Below are 21,194 nucleotides of genomic sequence, written 5' to 3'. Positions count from 1 at the left end.
AAGTGTAGTTATTGTCTATCACGAATATAATTCAAATCTCTTTCTACAATTGATTCAGGATAGCATAAAATTATTAACCATGAAGCCACATTAGTGTTTCCTAAAATATTTTACCAACAAAATGCAAACCAGATGGGTAACTGCCTGCAAACCTGAAAGGGTGATGATTTTTTTAAAAATCCCTAGATTTAAAAAATTGCTATAAATATGTTTTAATTAATTTTTATTTATTTTCAATGTTCTACAATCACTACCATAATTAACTTAGATTGTCGTTTCTCCCTCCTTTCCCTCCAACCCCTCCCTTACCCCAAGACAGCATATACTTTTGAGTAGGTTCTACACATGCATTCCTATTAATATATATTTTCACTACAGTCATGCTGTGTTGAAGAACTGAAATGAGTGGGAGAAATCATCTAACAAACCCTAATGCAATACATAAATATACCAAAAAAAAATTGATCTGCTACATTCTGCGATTGAATTCCATAGTTCTTTCTCTGGATGTGGAAAGTATTTTGCCTTAGAAGACCACTGGGAATTTTTTTCTAAATCCTTGCGTTGCAATGAAGCTCCAAGTCTACAAGAAAAACTCTCACACATTGTGGTCCTTGCTGTGCACAAAGTTCTCTTGGTTCTGCTCCTTTCGCTCAGCATCAGGTCATATAAATATTTCCAGGCCTGTTTGAAGTCTTCCACTTCATCATTTCTTATAGTAAAATAGTATTCCATTGCATTCATGTACCACAATGTATTCAGCGATTTCCCAATTGATGGACATCCCTTTGATTTCCAGTTTTTGGCCACCACAAAGAGTGCTGCTAAAAATATTTTTGTACACGTGGGACCCTTTCCAATTTTTATGATTTCTTGGAAATACAGTTCTAGAAGCGCCATTGCTGGGTCAAAGGGTATGCACATTTTTGTAGCCCTTTGGGCATAGTTCCAAATTTTTTTCAAGAATGATTGGACCATCTCACAGCTCCACCAACAGCATATTCATGTTCCAACTCTACCACATCTTCTCCACCATTCATCATCTTTCTATTCTGTCATGATTTCCAATCTGATAGGTGTGATGTGGTACCTCAGAGTTGTTTTGATTTTCATCTCTCCAATTAAAAGTGATTTGGAGCATTTTTTCATATGACTATAGATATTTTTAATTTCTTCTTCTGAAGAAAGCCTGTTCATATCCTTTGACCATTTATCAACTGGGGAATCACTTGGATTTTTGTACATTTGGCTCAGTTCTCTATGTACACTAGAAAAGAGGCCTTTGTCACCAACATTAGCTATAAAAATTATTTCCCAGTTTTGTACATCCCTCCGAATTTTGCTTTCATTGCGTTTGGTTGTGCAAAAACTTTCCAGCTTAATGTAATCAAAATTATCCATCTTGTACTTCATAATGCTTTCTAACTCTTTTTTAGTCAAAGATTCTTCCCTTCGCCATAAATATGATAAATACACTATTCCTTGCTCCATCAATTTGTCCACCCTATCAATCTTTATACCTAGATAGTGTAGTCATTTGGATTTTATTCTTGTGTACGGTGTCAGACATTGGTTTATACCTACTTTCTGCCACACTGTTATCCAGTTTTCCCAGCAATTTTTGTCGAACAGTGAGTTCTTATTCCAGAAGCTAAGGTCCTTGGGTTTATCAAACAGTAGATTGCTATATTCATTGTCTACTGTGTCTTGAGTACCTAGCCTATTCCACTTTGTCTACCCTTCTGTTTCTTAGCCAGTACCAAGTGGTTTTGTTATTTGCCGTTTTGTAATAAAATTTGAGTTCTCATAGAGCTGGGCCACCTTCCCTAGCATTCCTTTTCATTAGTCCTTTTGATATTCTGGACCTTTTGCTCTTCCAGATGAATTTTGATACTATTTTTTTCAGTTCTAGAAAGTAATTATGTGATAGTTTAATTGATATGACACTAAATAAATTAATTAATTTAGGTAGAATTGTCGTTTTTATTATATTGCCTTGGCCTACCCATGAGCAACTGTTGTTTTTCTACTTACTTAGATCTGACTTTATTTCTGTGAAAAGTGTCTTGTAGTTGTGTTCATATAGTTCCTGTGTTTGTTTTGGCAGATAAACTCCCGAATATTTTATAGTGTCTACCCTAGCTTTAAATAAGATTTCTGTTTCTGTATCTTGCTGGTGGGCTTTCTAACTAATATATAGAAATGCAGAAGATTTGTGCGGCTTTATTTTGTAACCTGGAACTTTGCCAACGGTTTTTATTATTTCAAGTAGTTTTTTAATTGAATCTCTGGGATTGCCTAAGTACATCATCATATCATCTGCAAAGAGTGATAACTTAGTTTCTTCTTCGCCTCTTCTAATTTCTTCAATTTCTTTATCTTGTCTAATTGCTGTAGCTAATATTTCTAGTACTATATTGAATAATAGTGCTGACAAGGGACATCATTCTTTCATCCCTGATCTTAGTGGAAATACATCTAGCTTATCACCATTGCACATAATGCTTACAGAAGGTTTTAGGTAGATACTGCTTATTATTTTATGGGAAGTTCCCTTTATTGCTATGTTCTCCAGTGTTTCTAATAGGAATGGGTGCTGTATTTTGTCAAAAGCTTTTTCTGCATCTATTGAGACAATCATGTGGTTTCTGTTAGTTTTATTGTTGATATGGTTGATAACGCTAATAGTTTTCCTAATATTGAACGAGCTCTGCCTTCCTGTTATGAATCCTACTTGATCATGTTATATTATTCTCATGACAAGTTGCTGTATTCGTTTTGTTAAAATCACATATAAAATTTTTTGCGTCTATATTCATTAGAGAAATTCGTCTATAATTTTCTTTCTCTGTGTTTTCTCTTCCTGGTTTAGGTATCAAAACTATATTTGTACTATAAAAGCAATTTGGGAGGACTCCTGAAATTTTCAAAAATAGTCTATATAGTATTGGAATTAACTGTTCTTTAAATGTTTAATAGAATTCACTTGTAAATCCATCTGTCCCTGGAGATTTTTTCCAAGAGATTTTCTGGATGACTTGTTCAATTTCTTTTTCTGAGATGATTTTGTTTAAGTATTCAACTTCCCATAAGATTTGGTAGGTTGTCTCATTATTGTCATTCTCTTGAATTAATTTGTTGAGTGTTTCTATCATTTGTTGTTTAACCCACCTCTTCTTTTGTGGTGGACACCTGGCGTCCCCACGAGGGTGGGTGAAAGGGGTGAAGAAGAAAGACATGGGCAGGTGGAAGAAGATAGGGCCACTGCATTCATTGATCTGAAGGTCAGGGTTTTTAAAGACAGAAACTGCAAGTCTGCATGACAATCTACTGGTCTCAAGTCCTAGTAATTTGGCCAGTCTTACTGTCTCAAAGAATGTCAGCCTAGACGGCATCTATTTTACATAGCCCTTGTATTCTGTTGTTATCTTGTTTATCTCACTGAGACAGCAACATTCAGGGGGGTCTGGAGAGTAATTCTGGATGATAATGAGCACAGTCTAAAAGGACAGGTTTTCCCGAAGTTCTAGCTTGAGCTTGCCACTGCACTCCATCCTAGCCCTCAACAATTCCCCCTTTCTTTTACTGTAAGCAGAGACTAGGTACTTGGGTTTGAAGATCTTTCCCATGAGAGAGAAGGCACCTATAAATAGGTGGTCCGATACAAAGAAACAAAAAGATAGAGGTAATATAGACATGAGCCAATGAAACAAGGATGCAAAGGGATTTGTATTAGCAAAATAATCCCGTCACACTTGCAGTTTCATTAGGGTCAAGATTTTCCTTGGATGCCCGATCTATATGATTAGCAATCTGATTAAAATCTTCAGTATCCAAAGCAAGACTTCTATTCCCCATATCTCATTCAAATGATTTCTAATCTCAGTCCAATTATATAGAGAACTATTATAATAGACAGGAGTAACACAAATAGAAATGAACCTGTAATTATACCTCATGGACAATCTTTTTTTTAAAAAAAATTATTTTTAAATGTTTAACAATCACTGCCATAAAATTTAGATTTTATCCCCCCCACACCTACCCCCCCACTATCCCCCTCCCTCCCCACGACTACATACAGTTCTGTATAGGTTCTACATATACTTTCCTATTGAGTACATTTTCACTATAGTCATGCTATGTAGTCGGACTAAAATAAATAGAAGAAATCATATAACAAATCAAAACATGATACACAAAAACATACACATACACAAACATGATCTGCTACATTCTGCGAATGACTTCCATATTTCTTTCTCTGAGTGTGGAAGGCATTTTGCCTTAGAGAACCACCTTTGGGATTTTATTTTATTTTTTTTAAGAAGTTCTTGCATTATTACAAAATTCCAAGTCTACGAGAAAAAACTCTCGCACACTGTGGTCGTTGCTGTGCACAAAGTTCTCCTGGTTCTGCTCCTTTCACTCAGCATCAGGTCATATAAGTCCTTCCAGGCCTCTCTGAAGTCTTCTTGTTCATCATTTCTTATGGCACAATAGTACTCCATTACATTCATATACCATAATTTATTCAGCCATTCCCAATTGATGGACATCCCCTTGACTTCCAGTTTTTGGCAACTACATAGAGTGCTGCTATAAATATTTTTGTACATATGGGACACTTTCCCATTTTTATGATCTCTTGGGGATACAGTCCTAGTAGCGATATTGCTGGGTCAAAGGGTATGCACATTTTTGTAGCCCTTTGGGCATAGTTCCAAATTGCTCTCCAGAATGGTTGGATGCGCTCGCAGCTCCACCAACAATGAATGAGTGTTCCAACTCTCCCACGTCCTCTCCAGCATTTATCATTTTCTTGTTCTGTCATGTTTGCCAATCTTATAGGTGTGATGTGGTACCTCAGAGTTGTTTTGATTTGCATCTCTCTAATCAACAGTGATTTAGAGCATTTTTTCATATGATTATAGATATCTTTAATTTCTTCTTCCGAAAATTGCCTGTTCATATCCTTTGACCATTTATCAATTGGGGAATGACTTGAACGATTATACATTTGGGTCAGTTCTCTATATATTCTAGAAATGAGGCCTTTATCCCCGAGCTTAGCTGTAAAAATTCTTTCCCAATTTACTACATCCCTCTGGATTGTGGTTGCATTGGGTTTGGTTGTGCAAAAACTTCTCAGTTTAATGTAATCAAAATTATCCATTTTGCATTTCATAGTGCTTTCTATCTCTTCTTTAGTAAAGAATTCTTCCCGTCTCCATAAATCTGATAAATACACTATTCCTTGCTTCTCCAGTTTATTCATGGTATCAATCTTTATACCTAAATCATGTACCCATTTGGACTTTATTCTTGTGTGCGGTGTCAGGTATGGGTCTATGCCTAATTTCCGCCACACTGTTATCCAGTTTTCCAAGCAATTTTTGTCAAACAATGAGTTCTTATCCCAGAAGCTGGGGTCCTTGGGTTTATCAAACAGAAGGTTGCTATATTCCTTGCCTACTGCGTCTTGAGTGCCAAGTCTATTCCACTTGTCTACCTCTCTGTTTCTTAGCCAATACCAAGTGGTTTTGATAATTGCTGCTTTATAGTAGAGTTTGAGGTCTGGTAGCACTAGGCCACCTTCCCAAGCATTACTTTTCATTAGTCCCTTTGATATTCTGTACCTTTTGTTTTTCCAAATGAATTTTGATATTATTTTATCCAGCTCCAGAAAATAATTGTCTGATAGTTTAATTGGCATGACACTAAATAAGTAAACTAATTTAGGTAGAATTGTCATTTTTATTGTATTAGCACGGCCTACCCATGAGCAACTAATGTTTTTCCAATTACTTAAATCTGACTTTATTTGAGCAAAAAGTGTCTTGTAATTGTGTTCATGTAATCCCTGGGTTTGTTTTGGCAGGTAAACTCCTAAGTATTTTATACTGTCTACCCTAGCTTTAAATGGGATTTCTCTTTCTATCTCTTGCTGTTGGACTTTGTTGCTAATATATAGGAACGCAGAAGATTTGTGTGGGTTTATTTTGTAACCTGCAACTTTGCTAAAAGTGTTTATTATTTCAAGTAATTTTTTACTTGAATCTCTGGGATTCTCTAAGTAAATCATCATATCATCTGCAAAGAGTGATAACTTAGTTTCTTCTTTAGCTATTCTTATTCCTTCAATATCTTTATCTTGTCTAATTGCTACAGCTAACATTTCTAGTATCATGTTGAATAATAGTGGTGATAATGGACATCCTTGTTTCACCCCTGATCTTCTTGGGAATGCATCCAGCTTATCCCCATTGCATATAATGCTTGCTGAAGGTTTTAGATAGATATTGCTTATTATTTTACGGAAAGTTCCCTTTATTCCTACGTTCTCCAGTGTTTTTAGTAGGAATGGGTGGTGTATTTTGTCAAAAGCTTTTTCTGCATCTATTGAGATAATCATGTGGTTTTTGTTAGCTTTATTGCTGATGTGATCGATAATGCTAATAGTTTTCCTAATATTGAACCAGCCCTGCATTCCTGGTATGAATCTTACCTGATCATAATGTATTAATCTCATGATAAGATGCTGTATTCGTTTTGCTAGAATCTTATTTAAAATTTTTGCATCTATATTCATTAGGGAAATTGGTCTATAATTTTCTTTCTCTGTTTTGTCTCTTCCTGGTTTGGGTATCAAAACCATATTTGTATCCTAGAAAGAATTTGGGAAGACTCCTTCTTCCCCAGTTTTCAAGAATAGTCTATATAGTATTGGAATTAACTGTTCTATAAATGTTTCATAGAATTCACTTGTGAATCCATCTGGCCCTGGAGATTTTTTCCTAGGGAGTTCATTGATGGCTTGTTCAATTTCTTTTTCTGAGATGGGCCTGTTTAGGTATTCAACTTCCTCTTCTGTTAATCTGGGCAATTTGTATTTTTTAAAATATTCATCCATCTCGTTTAGATTATCGAATTTGTGGGCATAAAATTGGGCAAATTAGTTTCTAATTATTGTTTTAATTTCCTCCTCATTGGAGGTGAGTTCACCCCTTTCATTTTTAATATTAGTAATTTGGGTTTCTTCTTTCTTTTTTTAAATCAGATTGACCAAAGGTATATCAATTTTATTAGTTTTTTCATAAAACCACCTATTGGTTTTATTTATTAATTCAATAGTTTTCTTAATTTCAATTTTATTAATTTCTCCTTTGGTTTTCAGTATTTCTAATTTGGTATTTAATTGGGGATTTTAAATTTGTTCTTTTTTTAGCTTTTTCAACTGCAAGCTCAAGTCATTGATCTCCTCTTTCTCTATTTTATTTATGTAAGCATTCAAAGATATAATACGTCCCCTAATAACTGCTTTTACAGTATCCCATAAAATTTGGTATGTTGTCTCACTATTGTCATTCTCTTGAATGAAATTGTTGATTGTTTCTATGATTTCTTCTTTAACCCAACCCTTCTTTAGGATTAGATTATTTAGTTTCCAATTCATTTTTGGTTTATCTTTCCATGGCCTTTTATTACATGTAATTTTTAATGCATTATGATCTGAGAAGGATGCATTGATTATCTCTTCCTTTCTGCACTGGATTGTGAGATTTTTATATCCTAGTACATGGTCAATTTTTGTAAATGTTCCATGTACTGCTGAGAAAAAGGTATATTCCTTTCTATTCCTACTCAATTTTCTCCAAAGATCTATCATATCTACCTTATCCAGAGATTTATTTACCTCCTTAACCTCTTTCTTGTTTATTTCGAGGTTAGATTTATCAAGTTCAGAGAGGGGGAGGCTGAGGTCCCCCACTAGAATAGTTTTGCTGTCAATTTCTTCCTTCAACTCCCCCAACCTCTCCTCTAAGAATCTGGATGCTATCCAACTTGGAGCATACATGTTTAGTAAAGATATTGCTTCATTGTCTATGGTGCCTTTTAGCAGGATATAGTTTCCATCCTTATCCCTTTTGATTAGATCTATTTCTGCTTTTGCTTTGTCTGAGATTAGGATTGCTACTCCTGCCTTTCTTACATCATCTGAAGCACAATATATTCTCCTCCGTCCTTTGACCTTTATCCTATGTGTATCCCCCCCCCCCTTTCAAATGTGTTTCTTGTAAGCAGCATATTGTTGGATTATGGCTTTTAATCCATTCTGCTATCCGTTTCCGTTTTATAGGAGAATTCATTCCATTCACATTCACAGTTATGATTACAATCTGTGTATTTCCCTCCATCCTCTTTCCCACCATTCTCCCGTCTCCCTTCCCCTCCTCAATAGTATTCACTTTTCACCCGCTCCTCCTGCAACCTTCCCCTCCTTCTTTTAGCCCCCCTCCCTTTTACTCCCCTTTACTCTTATTGCTTCTTCCCTCCCTTTTAGCCTTCTTCCCCTTTCTTCCCCCTTCCCCTCCTACTACCTATAGAGCTAGTTAGAATTATCTACTTAAGATTATTGTTCCCTCCTTTAGAGAAATCAGATGAGAGTCCCTCTCAAACAATGCTCATCTCCCTCCCCTCCTTCCCTCTACTATAGTTTTGTACTTCTTCCTGTGATGTAATTTGCCATTTTCTGCTTCCTCCTTTTCACACCTCCTATTACAATCCCTTCTCATACTTAAATCATATTTTTGACATGACATCATTTACTTTATATCCGTTCTCTCTATGTATATCCCTTTTATCATAATAGGGGCACAGTTCTCAAGATTAACAGGTATCATCTTCCCTTATAGGGAGGTAAACAGTTTGCCCTAATTGAGTAACAAGTTTTTGTTTTTGTTTTTTCCCCCCTGTTTACCTTTTTATGATTCTCTTGAGATCTGCATTTGAAGGTCAAATTGTCTATTGAGTTCTGGCGTTTTGGTCAGGAAGCTCTGGAAATCCCTTATTTCGTTGAATGACTTTCTCCTTGCCTGAAATGTTATGCTGAACTTTGCTGAGTAGTTGATCCTTGCTTGAAGTCCCAACTCCTTTGCCTTACGGAATATTGGGTTTCAATTCTTTCGATCTTTTAATGTAGAAGCTGCAAAGTCCTGTGTGATCCTGACTGTATGTCCTTGATATATGAATTGCTTCTTTCTGGCTGCTTGTAGTATTTTCTCCTTCACTTGATAGCTCTGGAATTTGGCCACGATATTTCTTGGGGTTTTCCGTTTGGGATCCCTTTCGGGAGGGGAACGGTGGATTCTTTCGATGACTATTTTGCCCTCTGAGTCTAGTACTTCTGGGCAGTTTTCCTTGATGATTTCCTGGAAGATATTGTCCAGACTCTTTTCTTCATCATGGGTTTCTGGCAGGCCAATAATTCTTAGATTTTTCTCTCCTGAATCTATTTTCCAGGTCAGTTGTTTTTCCAATTAAATATTTTACATTTTCTTCTGTCTTTTCATTCTTTAGATTTGTTTGACTGATTCTTACTGCCTCATTGAGTCATTAGTTTCTACTTGCCCAATTCTAATCTTCATCGTATTGTTTTCTTCAGTTAACTTTTGCATCTCCTTTTCCATCTGACCAATTTTTCCCTTTAAGGAACTATTTTCTCCATTTAATTTTTGTACTTCCTTTTCCATTCGACCAATTTTCCCAGTTAGGTTTTGTGTTTCCTTTTCCATGTGATCAATTTTCCCAATTAGGTTTTGGGTTTCCTTTTCCATTTGATTAACTCTTCCTTTTAGGGAATTATTTTCTCCAGTCAGCTTTTGAACTTCCTTTTCCATTTGTTCAATTTTCCTTTTCAAAGTGATGTTCTCATCAGTGAATTTTTTTTTTATAATTTTAAAATCATTGGCCAGGTTTTCTTCTATTTCCTTCTTCAGCTGTTCCAGGAAAGCTACTTGTGCTTGTGAGAGGTTCATAGTCCCTTCTGAAGTTTCAGATGGAAGTACAGTCTCAGCTCTGACCTCTTTGGTATTTGTGTTTTGGTCTTTATCCCCATAGAAAGATTCTATGTTTTTTTCTCCCTTCTGCTTTTTCCTATTCATGATGTTGGCTGAGTGTTGTAGCTTCTGGTTCTTTCAGTCAGAAGGTGTAGAACTTTGTCTTGAGCTTTTGTGTGAAAAAGCTAAAAGCAGGTTTTTGTTTTTTGTTTCCCAGATCAACCCTCGGGTTAGCTTGTTAAGTGTGGAAGGGGTGGTCTGGTCACAGGAGATCTCCTCAGCTGTACTGAGGCAAAGGCAAGCTCTGGGGATGGTGATCCCAGCTTCCCTATTGTCTTCCCTTTTTCCCTGGAGGGCTGAGGCACGCCTAGATGCTAATGCGTGTTCCCACCCCTCCTGGGCCTCCTCTCCCGGAGCTGAGGCTTGCCTGGGTCTCAGTGCGAATTTTCTCTGCCCTGGGTCCTCTGTCCTTCCAGATCGCTTCCGCCACAGTAGGAAGAATCCCCCTTTGCTATTTTCCTAGCCTCTGGTGTTATGAGACTACTTGCCCCCTTCTGCTGTTCCTGCTGATCCAGGATTTTTCTGGGGAAATATTTTATGGTTCTTTCACGGTCATCAGGAGGGAGGAGAGAGCATTTACTGGTCACTCCGCCATCCTGGCTCCCGGAAGTTCAAGTAGGTGACTTACCGAAGTTTAGTCTTCAGTCTGAAGGTTTCAAGGGCTGCTGCGCTGATACCTGGCGCTCAGCGGCTCTCACCGGCTCGGTTTGGCTGGTCTCCTGGTCCGCTGGTTCCGCCCGCCACTTTCGGGGTTCTCAGGTACCTTCCGCCCCGCTGCGCTGACCATGCTGCGCTGTGCGCTGGGGGTTCACCCCCGTGGAACAGATCCTTCCCGTGGACCTTTCAGTCTAACCTGATCTCCGAATCCGTCAAAGTCTGTCACCCACTGGATTCCGCACCTTCAAAGTTTGGTCAGATTCTCCTTTCAGAGGTATCCAGAGGAATTTGTCCAGGAGCTTAGGTGAGTCATTGCTTTCACTCCGCTATCTTGGCTCCGCCCCCCGACAATCTTCTTTCAATGACATCAACTTCGTTTCCCACCACCACGACAGTTTCCCTTAAAGCATCCATTAAGTAGTATGTACAGATAAACCAGCTGATACAGAGAAAGCCAACACTGCCACAAAGCTTACAATGACTAAAATAATGCAACTTATACATCCTTTCTGACTTACTTTCATCACTAACTGATTAAAAGTTCGATCAGATACAGACATATGCCAGTTTTTACTTTTGATAAGCATTAAGGCAAACCCAGGGCACAGAATTACAGAAATAATACTAGTATTAGCTATACGAGAACCAATGCATTCAGTAATAGTACAATTAAAGCATGTCATCTTCCGTGTCCCTTTTTCTGACGTATTTATAGTAACATTTTCCTTCGGGAGACATCCATTCATGAATAATCCACCCCCCCCCCCCACAATTCAACCAATTCCTGGAAGTTAGGGGATAACTAACTCTGCCTTATGATGTTTGTATCATTGTTCACAGATCGATAAGGAGATTGAAATCTCACAAATGGAGGGAAATGATTATGTTCAGTATCCCAACTAGCCATCTTGTAGCATGGTAGTTAATTGCTCCTTCTTATGGGCCCCTGTGTTGACTCATTACCTTTCATCCCTAACGTAAGTATATTCCAATGTGATCCCCAGCTCTGTGGTATTATTTGTGCAGTGCTATTAATGATGGAAAGCTGTAAATAAGGTGGATGTTCAGAGGCATTAACACTCTTTGCAAAGCAAATAGAATTCATATGGGCTAATCATGTAAAATTATATTTAACTGATGGCAAAGATGCATTTTTTCTATCTATATCAATTTGTTTCCCAAAAACCTTTGACCAATTTCCTACCATAATTACCTTCTCTGTCTCCTCTCCCCATGTCACCACCCTAACCCAAGGCGGATTACTTACAAAAGTCCATCTGTCTCCCTCTCATTCAATTTCTTCTGCTCCAGTGGTCAGCTGGAGGGTGCCTAGAAGCAGAATGTGTGTCTTCATTGTCTTATGAGTCCGGTGACAAGTTCGTCATGTTCCTGGCTTCTTTTCTTTTCTCTTCTCCTCGATCTGTATCTTCTCCAATGTGTGGCAGAGGTCGGATGTTTCTTTCTGGTGTTCAGATCATTTCTTCACCATTTCCAGTGGAAATACAGGCATACCCTCGCCCCCACATTAACACAGGGCCTGTCTTTGGGTCGTTCCATTTCACCTTCACTTCTTTCCAATCAGTGAGGTGTGTTTTGCTTTTTTTAAACTGTTTTTGAGCAGGCATAAGCCTCTCTCTACCTGGTGTCAGGAAATTTATGGCATACAGTACCATGTCAACTCTTCTCCTTATTGTTTTGTCTTCTTCTCGCCCTTTATTTTATTTTTGGAGGAGAGTTTTTATGCCGCTATGGTAACGTTCTACAATGGCCTGACCAGTAGGATTATATGGGATGCCAGTTCTATGCAGTATTGTGCATGACAGACAGAACTTAGTAAACACTTGACTAGTATAAGCTGGACCGTTATCTGTTTTTATAATTTCTGGAATATCTAGAGTTGCAAAACACCTAAACAGAATATCAATAGCAAATTCTGTTCATTCCCCAGTCAGTGGGGTGGCAATAGTATAATCTGAATATGTGTCTATAGTCACGTCAAGGTATTTATTCCTTCCAAATTCTGGGACGTGGGATGTAAGGGAATTGCCAACCCTCAGCTCTCTTGGACGGCGTACACCACTCACGGCTCAGGTAATCTGAGGGGAGATTGGTAAGGCATGAACAAGATGGCCCTGGGAGGAAGGGTTCCACCCCTGTTCACCACCAGATGCTTCCTGAAACGTGCCTGGAAAGCAATAGCAAAACTTGCTTAAACTAGTTTAATCTTGCTTGTGCTGCTTACGTAACTAAGGCGTACATGATACTATATAAGTGCCTGAGCTAGTTTGAATAAATGGAGTTGCCTTACATCTTTGCCTCCTGCCTCATCCGTTACTCACAGCGAGCTCCTTCAGGGTCGACAGGCCCTGCTGGTCAGATAAACCTGTTGGCTCGGGGTGAACGGCCCCGATAAATCCCGTTCAGTGGGAGACGTTCATTTGCTATATTTCAAGAGGATTGCATCCTCGAGGATTGATGGATGTATTTGATGGAGCTGGCAAAAATGGAATGCAATGTGGACAAGACTTTACTTTGCTTCTGGCTTGCTCTCTAGTAATGTGAAATTGCCTATGAAACTTGGAAGCTGACTGATGAAATTGGTTGTGGGAATGCTGTGCTTCTAAAACTGTCAGTGTGAGCAAGCTGTCTGTTTGTCTATTTCCCTCTAAAATAGGCCCTGGGAGCTGTGTATGAAATGGGAATCAAGACCTTTTGGGGTAAGGGATGAAGATCTTGGCCTCTGAAATTGCTTCCTGCTGAGATTGGATGTGGAGCTGTCCCTGACTATATGGGTCCTGTTGAAGGGATACATAGCCTGAGCAGTTACCTGGAAGTTGATGGCTTGCACTTTGGAAAACACAAACCTGGCATGGAGGTTAGACAAAGACCAAACAGGCATAAAGGAGTATAAATAAAAAACAATTTCTCTGACATAACAGACAAAGGAAGGCTAAGCTAGGCCAAGGGCAATGAATAGGAAAGGCCAGATTAAGTGGGAAGATTCAGGAAGACCTGGCTATAAATTTGAGTATGAAAGGCCAGGTGGGAGAGATTCAAGGGGAGTTAAGGGAGGTTGACAGAGTCTGATCCCCATCATTCAGACTGCTTCACTTTTCTTTATATTTCTGCCATAGACAAGATAACTCATAAGTTATTACTCTTCACTAGCGTAACTGTATTGTCTTAAAGAAAAGAGATTTCAAACTTGAACCTCACAACTGAATAGATGTACATCGTTGCTTCACAGGCTAGTTTCTCCTTCTCTGATTATATACACTCTGGAAAAAAACTTGAGAAATTATGTTGTTAATAAGTTCAAACACTAATTTTAACTTTTTTTAGGTCACGAAATGACTACAAATTCATATTAAACAGCAAGATCTTTTCTGCTTTGTAGATCATTACATATTAATTTATCAATACATTGTCTTGAAAATGAAAATTTGGTAGGCGTGGCAAGATAGATTGTTTTAAAATAATTCTTCTAAAAGTGTTTTCTTTTGTTTTAACAGTTTAAAATTTGTTCTGATGTTAACAGAGTCACTAAACTTTTACAAAGAAAATTAGTTGAAAATCTTTAAAATGATAATTCTCTTTTTACTTGGAAACAAAAATAAAACTTTTTCAAACTAAAATCCACTAAAGCTTAGTTGTTATATAAATGTCCTTAAGTAATACGAATTTCCAAAGTATTGGAACAAGCCAAATTCTTAATTACCACAATTTCTAGATATCACAAAACGCTTTAGTCAAAAAGGTGCAATATAATCTCACAACAGACTGATTGCAGAAAACCACTACTGCTTATAAAATCCTTTTAATCAATGGGGACATCTTAGGTGAGCCTTAAGTAGTTCACTTTAATTGCTGAACATGTTCTAATTTCAGATAAAAATAACATTAGATTTCCCAGTAAGATTACAGAAAGCGGCTCGCATGTTTTCTTGTTCACTTGCTATTGATCATAGAAATTTGCTATAGAAAAGGAAAGCAGGGACATGTGACATAGCAAACATGACAGGTAAAACATGCTTTACTCTGTTTGAATTCAGATAAGAGTAAAATTCCCCAATCATGCAGTATCTGTTTCATACTCAGACTCAGGAATAGTTAGGTGGGAATTATTCCTTTTTTTAAAAGAACACAGTGGGGAAACTGACCATGGGGATCCCATCCTAGATTGAGGCTAAAATTGTCCCCTCAGTGTTTCCTTTCCAGATATAAACTTTCTCCGTTAACAATCCAGGATCACATTCCCTTTGAGTAACTTGTGACGTTTCTCTCAGATACGGATTTAATGCAAACAACTATATCCAAATTAAATCTCAAAAAAAAATAATTATGGTCCCAAATGTCTTTCACCTTTAACAACAAAATTCATTAATCATACCTCAGAATCAGATACAGTCATTTGTGTTCTCATGGAGTTGCAGTAAGCAAAAAAGATTTACCAGGACTCATATACATAAGGGAATTCCTTTTAAGATCTTTTCTTTTCATATTTAAAACTACTCTTGATGTAAAAGCCAAATGTTAAAAATCCTCTCCATTTCTTACAACTTCTGAGCAAGTCCTATTCATTGTTTATAATCTGCGTAAACCAATCAAGTTTCTTTCTTAGGGTTGATGATTCTGCCCACAGGGATGGTTTACAGGGCAATTTACAAAATTAGCAATTTTACAAAATAAAAGGAATTGGAATCACCCCCAAGCATACAGGAGGACTGTTCTGAATGGGCAGAACTAATCTAAATAAAATGTTCATTCAGTTCCTTTTTTTCTACACCCAGTAAACAATTTTAGGTTTAGCATTAAAACAGTTACTCGAAATAACTTAAATTAACAATTTTAGCCAAATTGTTTTAGCTGAAACTTCATTTTATTTGTGCGTGCGTGTGTGTGTGTATGTGGATATCATCTCTTCTGATATAACACACCCTGTACTTTCTATCCATCTATGTGTATGTGTGTGTGTATGTACAATCTCTCCAAATACTGAGAAAAGATTCAAGAGTTAAAAATATTTTCTTTCCATGTAGTAATGTAAACAGTTCAGCTTTAGAGAGTCTTTTATGATTTGTCTTTTCTGTTTACCTTTTCATGCTTCTCTTGATTCTTGTCTTGGTAAGTCAAATTTTTAAATATAGATCTGGTCTTTTCTTCAACATGAAATCTTGCAAGTCATTTATATCACTGAATGACCATTTTTTTCCCTTGAGGTATTATAGTCAGATTTGCTGGGTAGGTGATTCTTGGTTTCAATCCCAATTCCTTTAACTTCTGAAATATCAAACTCCAAGCCCTTCGATCGCTTAATGTTGAAGCTCCCAGATCTTGTGTCATCCTGATTGTATTTCCACAGTACTCAAATTGTCTCTTTCTGTCTGCTTGCAATATTTTCTCCTTGATCTGGGAACTCTGAATTTGGCCACAGTATTCCTAGGAGTTTCTCTGTTGGGATTTCTTTCAGGAGGTGAACAATGAATTCTTTCAATATCCATTTTGCCCTCTGATTCTATAACATCAGGGCAGTTTCCTTGATAATTTCATGGAAGATAATGTCCAGGCTCTTTTTTTGATCATGGCTTTCAGGTAGTCCAATAATTTTTAAAATATTTCTCCTGCATCTATTTTCTAGGTCAGTTGTTTTTCCATTGAGTTATTTCACATTATCTTCTATTTTTGGTTTTGTTTACTAACTTCTTGGTTTAAGTCACAGTCATTCGTTTCCCTGGACTCAATTCTCTCTTTCAACGAATTATTTTGCTCAGTGAGCTTTTGAACCTTCTCTTCCATTTGGCTATTTCTTCTTTTTAAAACCTCCTTCTCCTCCTTGGCTTTTTGGACTTCTTTTTCCAATTGAGTTAGCCTCTTTTTAAAGCTGCTGTTTTCCTCAGCATTTTTTTGGTTCTCCTTTAGTAAGCTACTAACTCATTTGTCAAGCTCTTCTATTGCCTGAGCTCAGTTTAAGTTCCCTTTCGAGGCCCTGGAGGCAGGGGCCTTGACTTCCTCTGACAGTTTGCTTTGTTCTTCCTCATCTGAAATGATAGGGGGAGACACCTGTTCCCCAAGAAAGTAACCTTCTATGGTCTTATTTTTTTCCCTTTTCTGGGCATTTTCCCAGCCAGTTACTTGACTTCCGAGTTTTCTCTCCACAACCACCTGGCTTCCAGTTCTGCCCAGCCAGTGCTTGGGGGCTGAGATTCAAATGCTGCTCCCAAGCCTCAAGGGCTTTTGGCAAGGGTGGGGCTGCCATTCAGTGTCAGATTAAGATCAGCTGCTCAGGTGGGGGCAGGGCCACCACACGGGGCTTAGTTCCCTCCGGACATTTATGAGGAGACCTTCAGCAATTAATGGGGGCTACTGCCTGCTTTGGGAGACCCTGTCTGCTGCTGCCTCCAGAGGGGGCTTGAGTTATGGTGACACCCCGCTCCCCTCTTGGCAAGCTGAAAAGACCTTCTCACTGACCTTTGGCGCATGTAGGTCGAGGGACCTACCGCTGCCACTGGAGATTCCCTTCCTGAAGCCTGATTGGATCTGCTCCTCTCAGTTCCGCGTGGTCAAAGCAGGGCTGAGCTCAGCTCTGGGTCTGGTGCGCGACAGACCTTTCTCGTCAGTTTTTCAGGTCTCTCTGGAACAGAAATCTCCTCCATCCCGTTGTTCTGTGGCTTCTGGTGCTCTAGAATTTGTTGAGAGTTCTTCTTTGCAGGTGTTTTATGAGCTGTGCGGTAAAAGCTAAGCGTCTGTGTATCTTTCTACTCTGGCATCTTGGCTTCGCCTCCCTGAAACTTCTTTGATAGGCAAAGGTGGAAATACCTGGTTTTTTAAATGACAATTGCAAGAAGCAAAACATTATAAGACAAGGTTAGCAGGAATGGTAAAACTTAAAATAACATACCTGGTTTTGCACAATTTTTAAAAATTGATTTGTCTAACACCATTTCTGGATTACAGTGGTTGCTTAATCTTTACAATACAAGACAATTTTACTACAATTTAGAAGCACAGTAGTAACACAAATAGTGAACCTTAGGTGCCATTAATTACATTTCCAAACCATCACATATAAAAATTATTAATAGAAGACTTGTCTTTCTAAATACAGGGGATGCTTGGCTTGGGATCCCATAGTGCTGTGGTCCAACCCCTACTCTTCAGGAGGGCTAATTAAATTCCCTACTATTCTTTAGCATTCTCTTCCCTTGATCTAATCTGGGATGACAAGAGTTATCTTTAGCTGTCCTAACTATTCACTGCAGACCTAGCTGGATGATTAGTTAGGACCACAGGGTAAAAAAAACCTTAATGTTTCTAACCTTTACTCAAATAAATTTTACTTCTATGTTCACTCCTTAAGAACTTATTTGAAAGAGAGGCCTTTTGAATCTTTCAGTGGGAGTGAGGGAGACTTCTGGAAAATTATCCAGTGGCACCAAATCCTTTCCTTTCTACTGGAGAGTCCAAAAGCTTTATCTCTGAGGTTTTTTCAGATCTATGCATTTTTCTCAATTTGCCTTAGTGTCAAGTAATATAGCAAATTCTGACCTGTCTTAACATCCAATTAGGAGTTACATGTTTCACTTAAAATATGACCAGAATAACTACTTTTGGTTATTTTCCATTATACAAAAACCTTTCTCTTTTAGGTGAGGCATGAGATAAATAAAATGCTAGTCAGTCTGCCTCTCAGATATGAGGGGAAAAGTTTCCCTGATTTCTTCTTGTCTTTCCACCTTCACAATCTGGCCAGGATTAGAAGGCAGAAGGAGTGAGAGAATTTTACCAACAATTTCCAAAACTTTTATGCTTTCCTTAAACTAAATAATATAAGATTAGTGTCTCTCTTTCTTTCTCTCATTATTCTCCCTGATGCTGCAGCCATCAGAGAGAAGGGACAAGGGGAAGGGAAAGAGAAAATGTGGGAAAGAGATTAACACACAAACACACTCACACAGAACATATAGAAGCAGAATATATATATATATATATATATATATACACATATGTATGTATAAATAGATGGATAGATAGAGAGACAGATATGTGTGTATACAGACAATAAAAAGAATTCAAAAAACTGAGAAAAGATCAAAAACTGAGAAAAGATTGTCAGAAATTCTCTGCATAAATTAGACCTTTGACTTGATTTCTTTTACGTTGTTCCAAACATCCTTTATAAAATTCAAATTTCCAAGTTAAAATAATCTCCTTCAAGAGTGTTTTTATCTAAATTTCACCAATTATTGGGGCATAGGGCTGCCTGAGAAATGTTGTCTAGAAGAGACTGAATGTAAGAATTACTTGGTCCATAATTGACTGCCTCTTGTTTTAATTCCTTAAAAATTTAGAATCCAGAGGGGTGAATTCTCTTGCAACTCCTCTTGGGTTATTGGGATCTAGGATTTCTGTCACTGGCAATAGTTGCCCCATTTAAAAAAGTATATCTTTTCCTCTTTTCCTGGCCTCTTGGAAAGTTTTTTTTTCTAAAAGTGATAGCTGACTTTTAAGCGGCCGAAGATAGGCAGAAGATGAACCTTGGAGAAAGGACCTGCTGGTCTTCTCCTTTCTGGAGGAGTATAGGATGGTACCTCTGTGGGAGCCGGGGGTTCCAGGGGTGCTGAGGCTTCCTTTGGCCAGGAGTCTACCTCTTCTCCCCCTTCCTCCATCTCAGCGTCCACCGCTACCTGAGTGTCTCTGTTCTTAAAAAATATCAGTCTCATTGTTAACCTTACTTTTGCTGTTTACCTGTCAGCTCTGATTTCTTATGAACAGAATCAGGTTTTTGGTTCTGAAACACAATGAATTCTTCCCCTAAGTCTGCAATGATGCAGAAATCTTCGTTGTGCCTGCATGAACCCTCAGAGGAAGTGAAATGTCCCCGAAAAGACTCTTGAGGCTTCCCCTTACTTTAGTTGCTTTGGCACAACAAGGAGCTCCTTCAAAGGAGGCCACTATCACCAAAGGATGAATCGCATTTCTAAGTCAGGTCCCTGTTTGAGACGTCATATGTGGTGGATGGCCAGCGTCCCCACGTGGCTCAGTGAAAGTGATGAAGAGGAAAGACATGGGCAGGCAAGGGAAGATAAAGCAACTTCATTCATTGATCTGAGGGTCAGGGTTTTTAAGGACTGAAACTGCAAGTCTACGTGGCAATCTACTCGTCTCCGTCTTACTAATTTGGCCAGTCTTATTGTCTTAAAGAATGTTAGCGTAGAGGGCAGCTATTTTACATATCCCTTGTATTCTATAGTTCTCTTGTTTATCTCACTGAGACAGCAACATCCGGGGGGAGGGGGGCTAGAAAGCAATTCTGGATGATGATGAGCACAGCCTCAAAGAACAGGTTTTCTTGAAGTGCTATGCTGAACTTGCCACTGCACTCCATCCTGGTCCTCAACATTCTTTAGGATTAGATTATTTAGCTTCCAATTAATTTTCAGTTTATCTTTCCATGGCGTTTCATTACACATAATTTGAATTGCATTATGATCTGAGAAGGATGCATTGACTTTCTCTGCTTTTCTGCACTGAATTGTGAGATTTTTTTGTCTTAAAACATGGTCAATTTTTGTATATGTGCCATGTACCACTGAGAAAAATGCATATTCCTTTCTATTTCCATTCAATTTTCTCAAGAGATCTATCATATCTACCTTATCCACAGTTTTATTTACCTCCTTAACCTCTTTCTTGTTTATTTTGAGGTTAGATTTATCAAGTACAGAGAGGGGGAGTTTGAGGTCCCCCACTAGTATAATTTTGTTGTCTGTTTCATCCTTCAACTCCTCCAAACTCTCCTCTAAGAATCTGGATTCTATATCACTTGGAGCATACATGTTTAGTAATGATATTGCTTCATTGTCTATTATGCCTTCCTGCAGGATACAGTTTTCTGCCTTATCTCCTTTGATTAGATCTATTTCTACTTTGCTTTGTCTGAGATTTGGATCGCTACCCCTGCTTTTCTTGCATCAGCTGAGGCACAATATATTCTACTACAAACTTTTATCTTTACCCTGTGTGTTTCCCCCATTTCAAATGTGTTTCTATTAGACAACATATTGTTAGATTATGGCTTTTAATCCATTCTGCTATCCATCTCTGTTTTATGGGAGAGTTCATTCTACTCACATTCACAGTTATGATTACCATTTGTGTCTTTAACTTCATTCTCTTTCCCATCATTTGTTCTTTTACTTCTCCCGTCTCCATGTCCCTCCTCAATCGAGTTTTTTTTTTACTTTTCACCACCTGCTCCTGCAGTATTACCTTCCTTCTTTCCACCCTCCTCCCTTTTACACCCCTTTACCCTTACTACTTCTTCCCTTCCTTTTAGGTTCCCCTCCCTTTTCTTCCCCTTTACCCTCCTACTGCCTATGGAGCTAGTTCGATTTATATACATAAGTAAGGTTGTTGTTCCCTCCTTGAACCAAATCAGATGAGAGTACCTCTCAAACAATGCTCATCTCTCTCCCCTCTTTCCCTCTACTATAGTTTTGTACTTCTTCCTGTGATGTAATTTACCATTTTCTACTTCCTTCTTTTCGCATCTCCTCTTACAATACCTTGCATACTTAAATCATATTTTTATCATCACATCACTTACTTTATACCTGTTTCTTCTACGTATATCCCTTT

At 38.1% G+C, this 21,194-nt stretch overlaps 1 pseudogene; it reads right to left on the bottom strand.

The window, feature by feature from the left end:
• Positions 1 to 19,222, bottom strand: part of LOC140515790 (heat shock cognate 71 kDa protein pseudogene) — a 48,154-nt pseudogene extending 28,932 nt beyond the window's left edge.
• Between the last annotated feature and the right edge of the window lie 1,972 nt (positions 19,223 to 21,194).

The sequence above is a fragment of the Notamacropus eugenii genome, chromosome X, assembly GCF_028372415.1.
Source record: "Notamacropus eugenii isolate mMacEug1 chromosome X, mMacEug1.pri_v2, whole genome shotgun sequence".
Lineage (NCBI taxonomy): Eukaryota > Metazoa > Chordata > Mammalia > Diprotodontia > Macropodidae > Notamacropus > Notamacropus eugenii.
The sequence above is the reverse complement of the archived record's forward strand: the minus strand, read 5'-3'. Positions and strand labels throughout refer to the sequence as shown.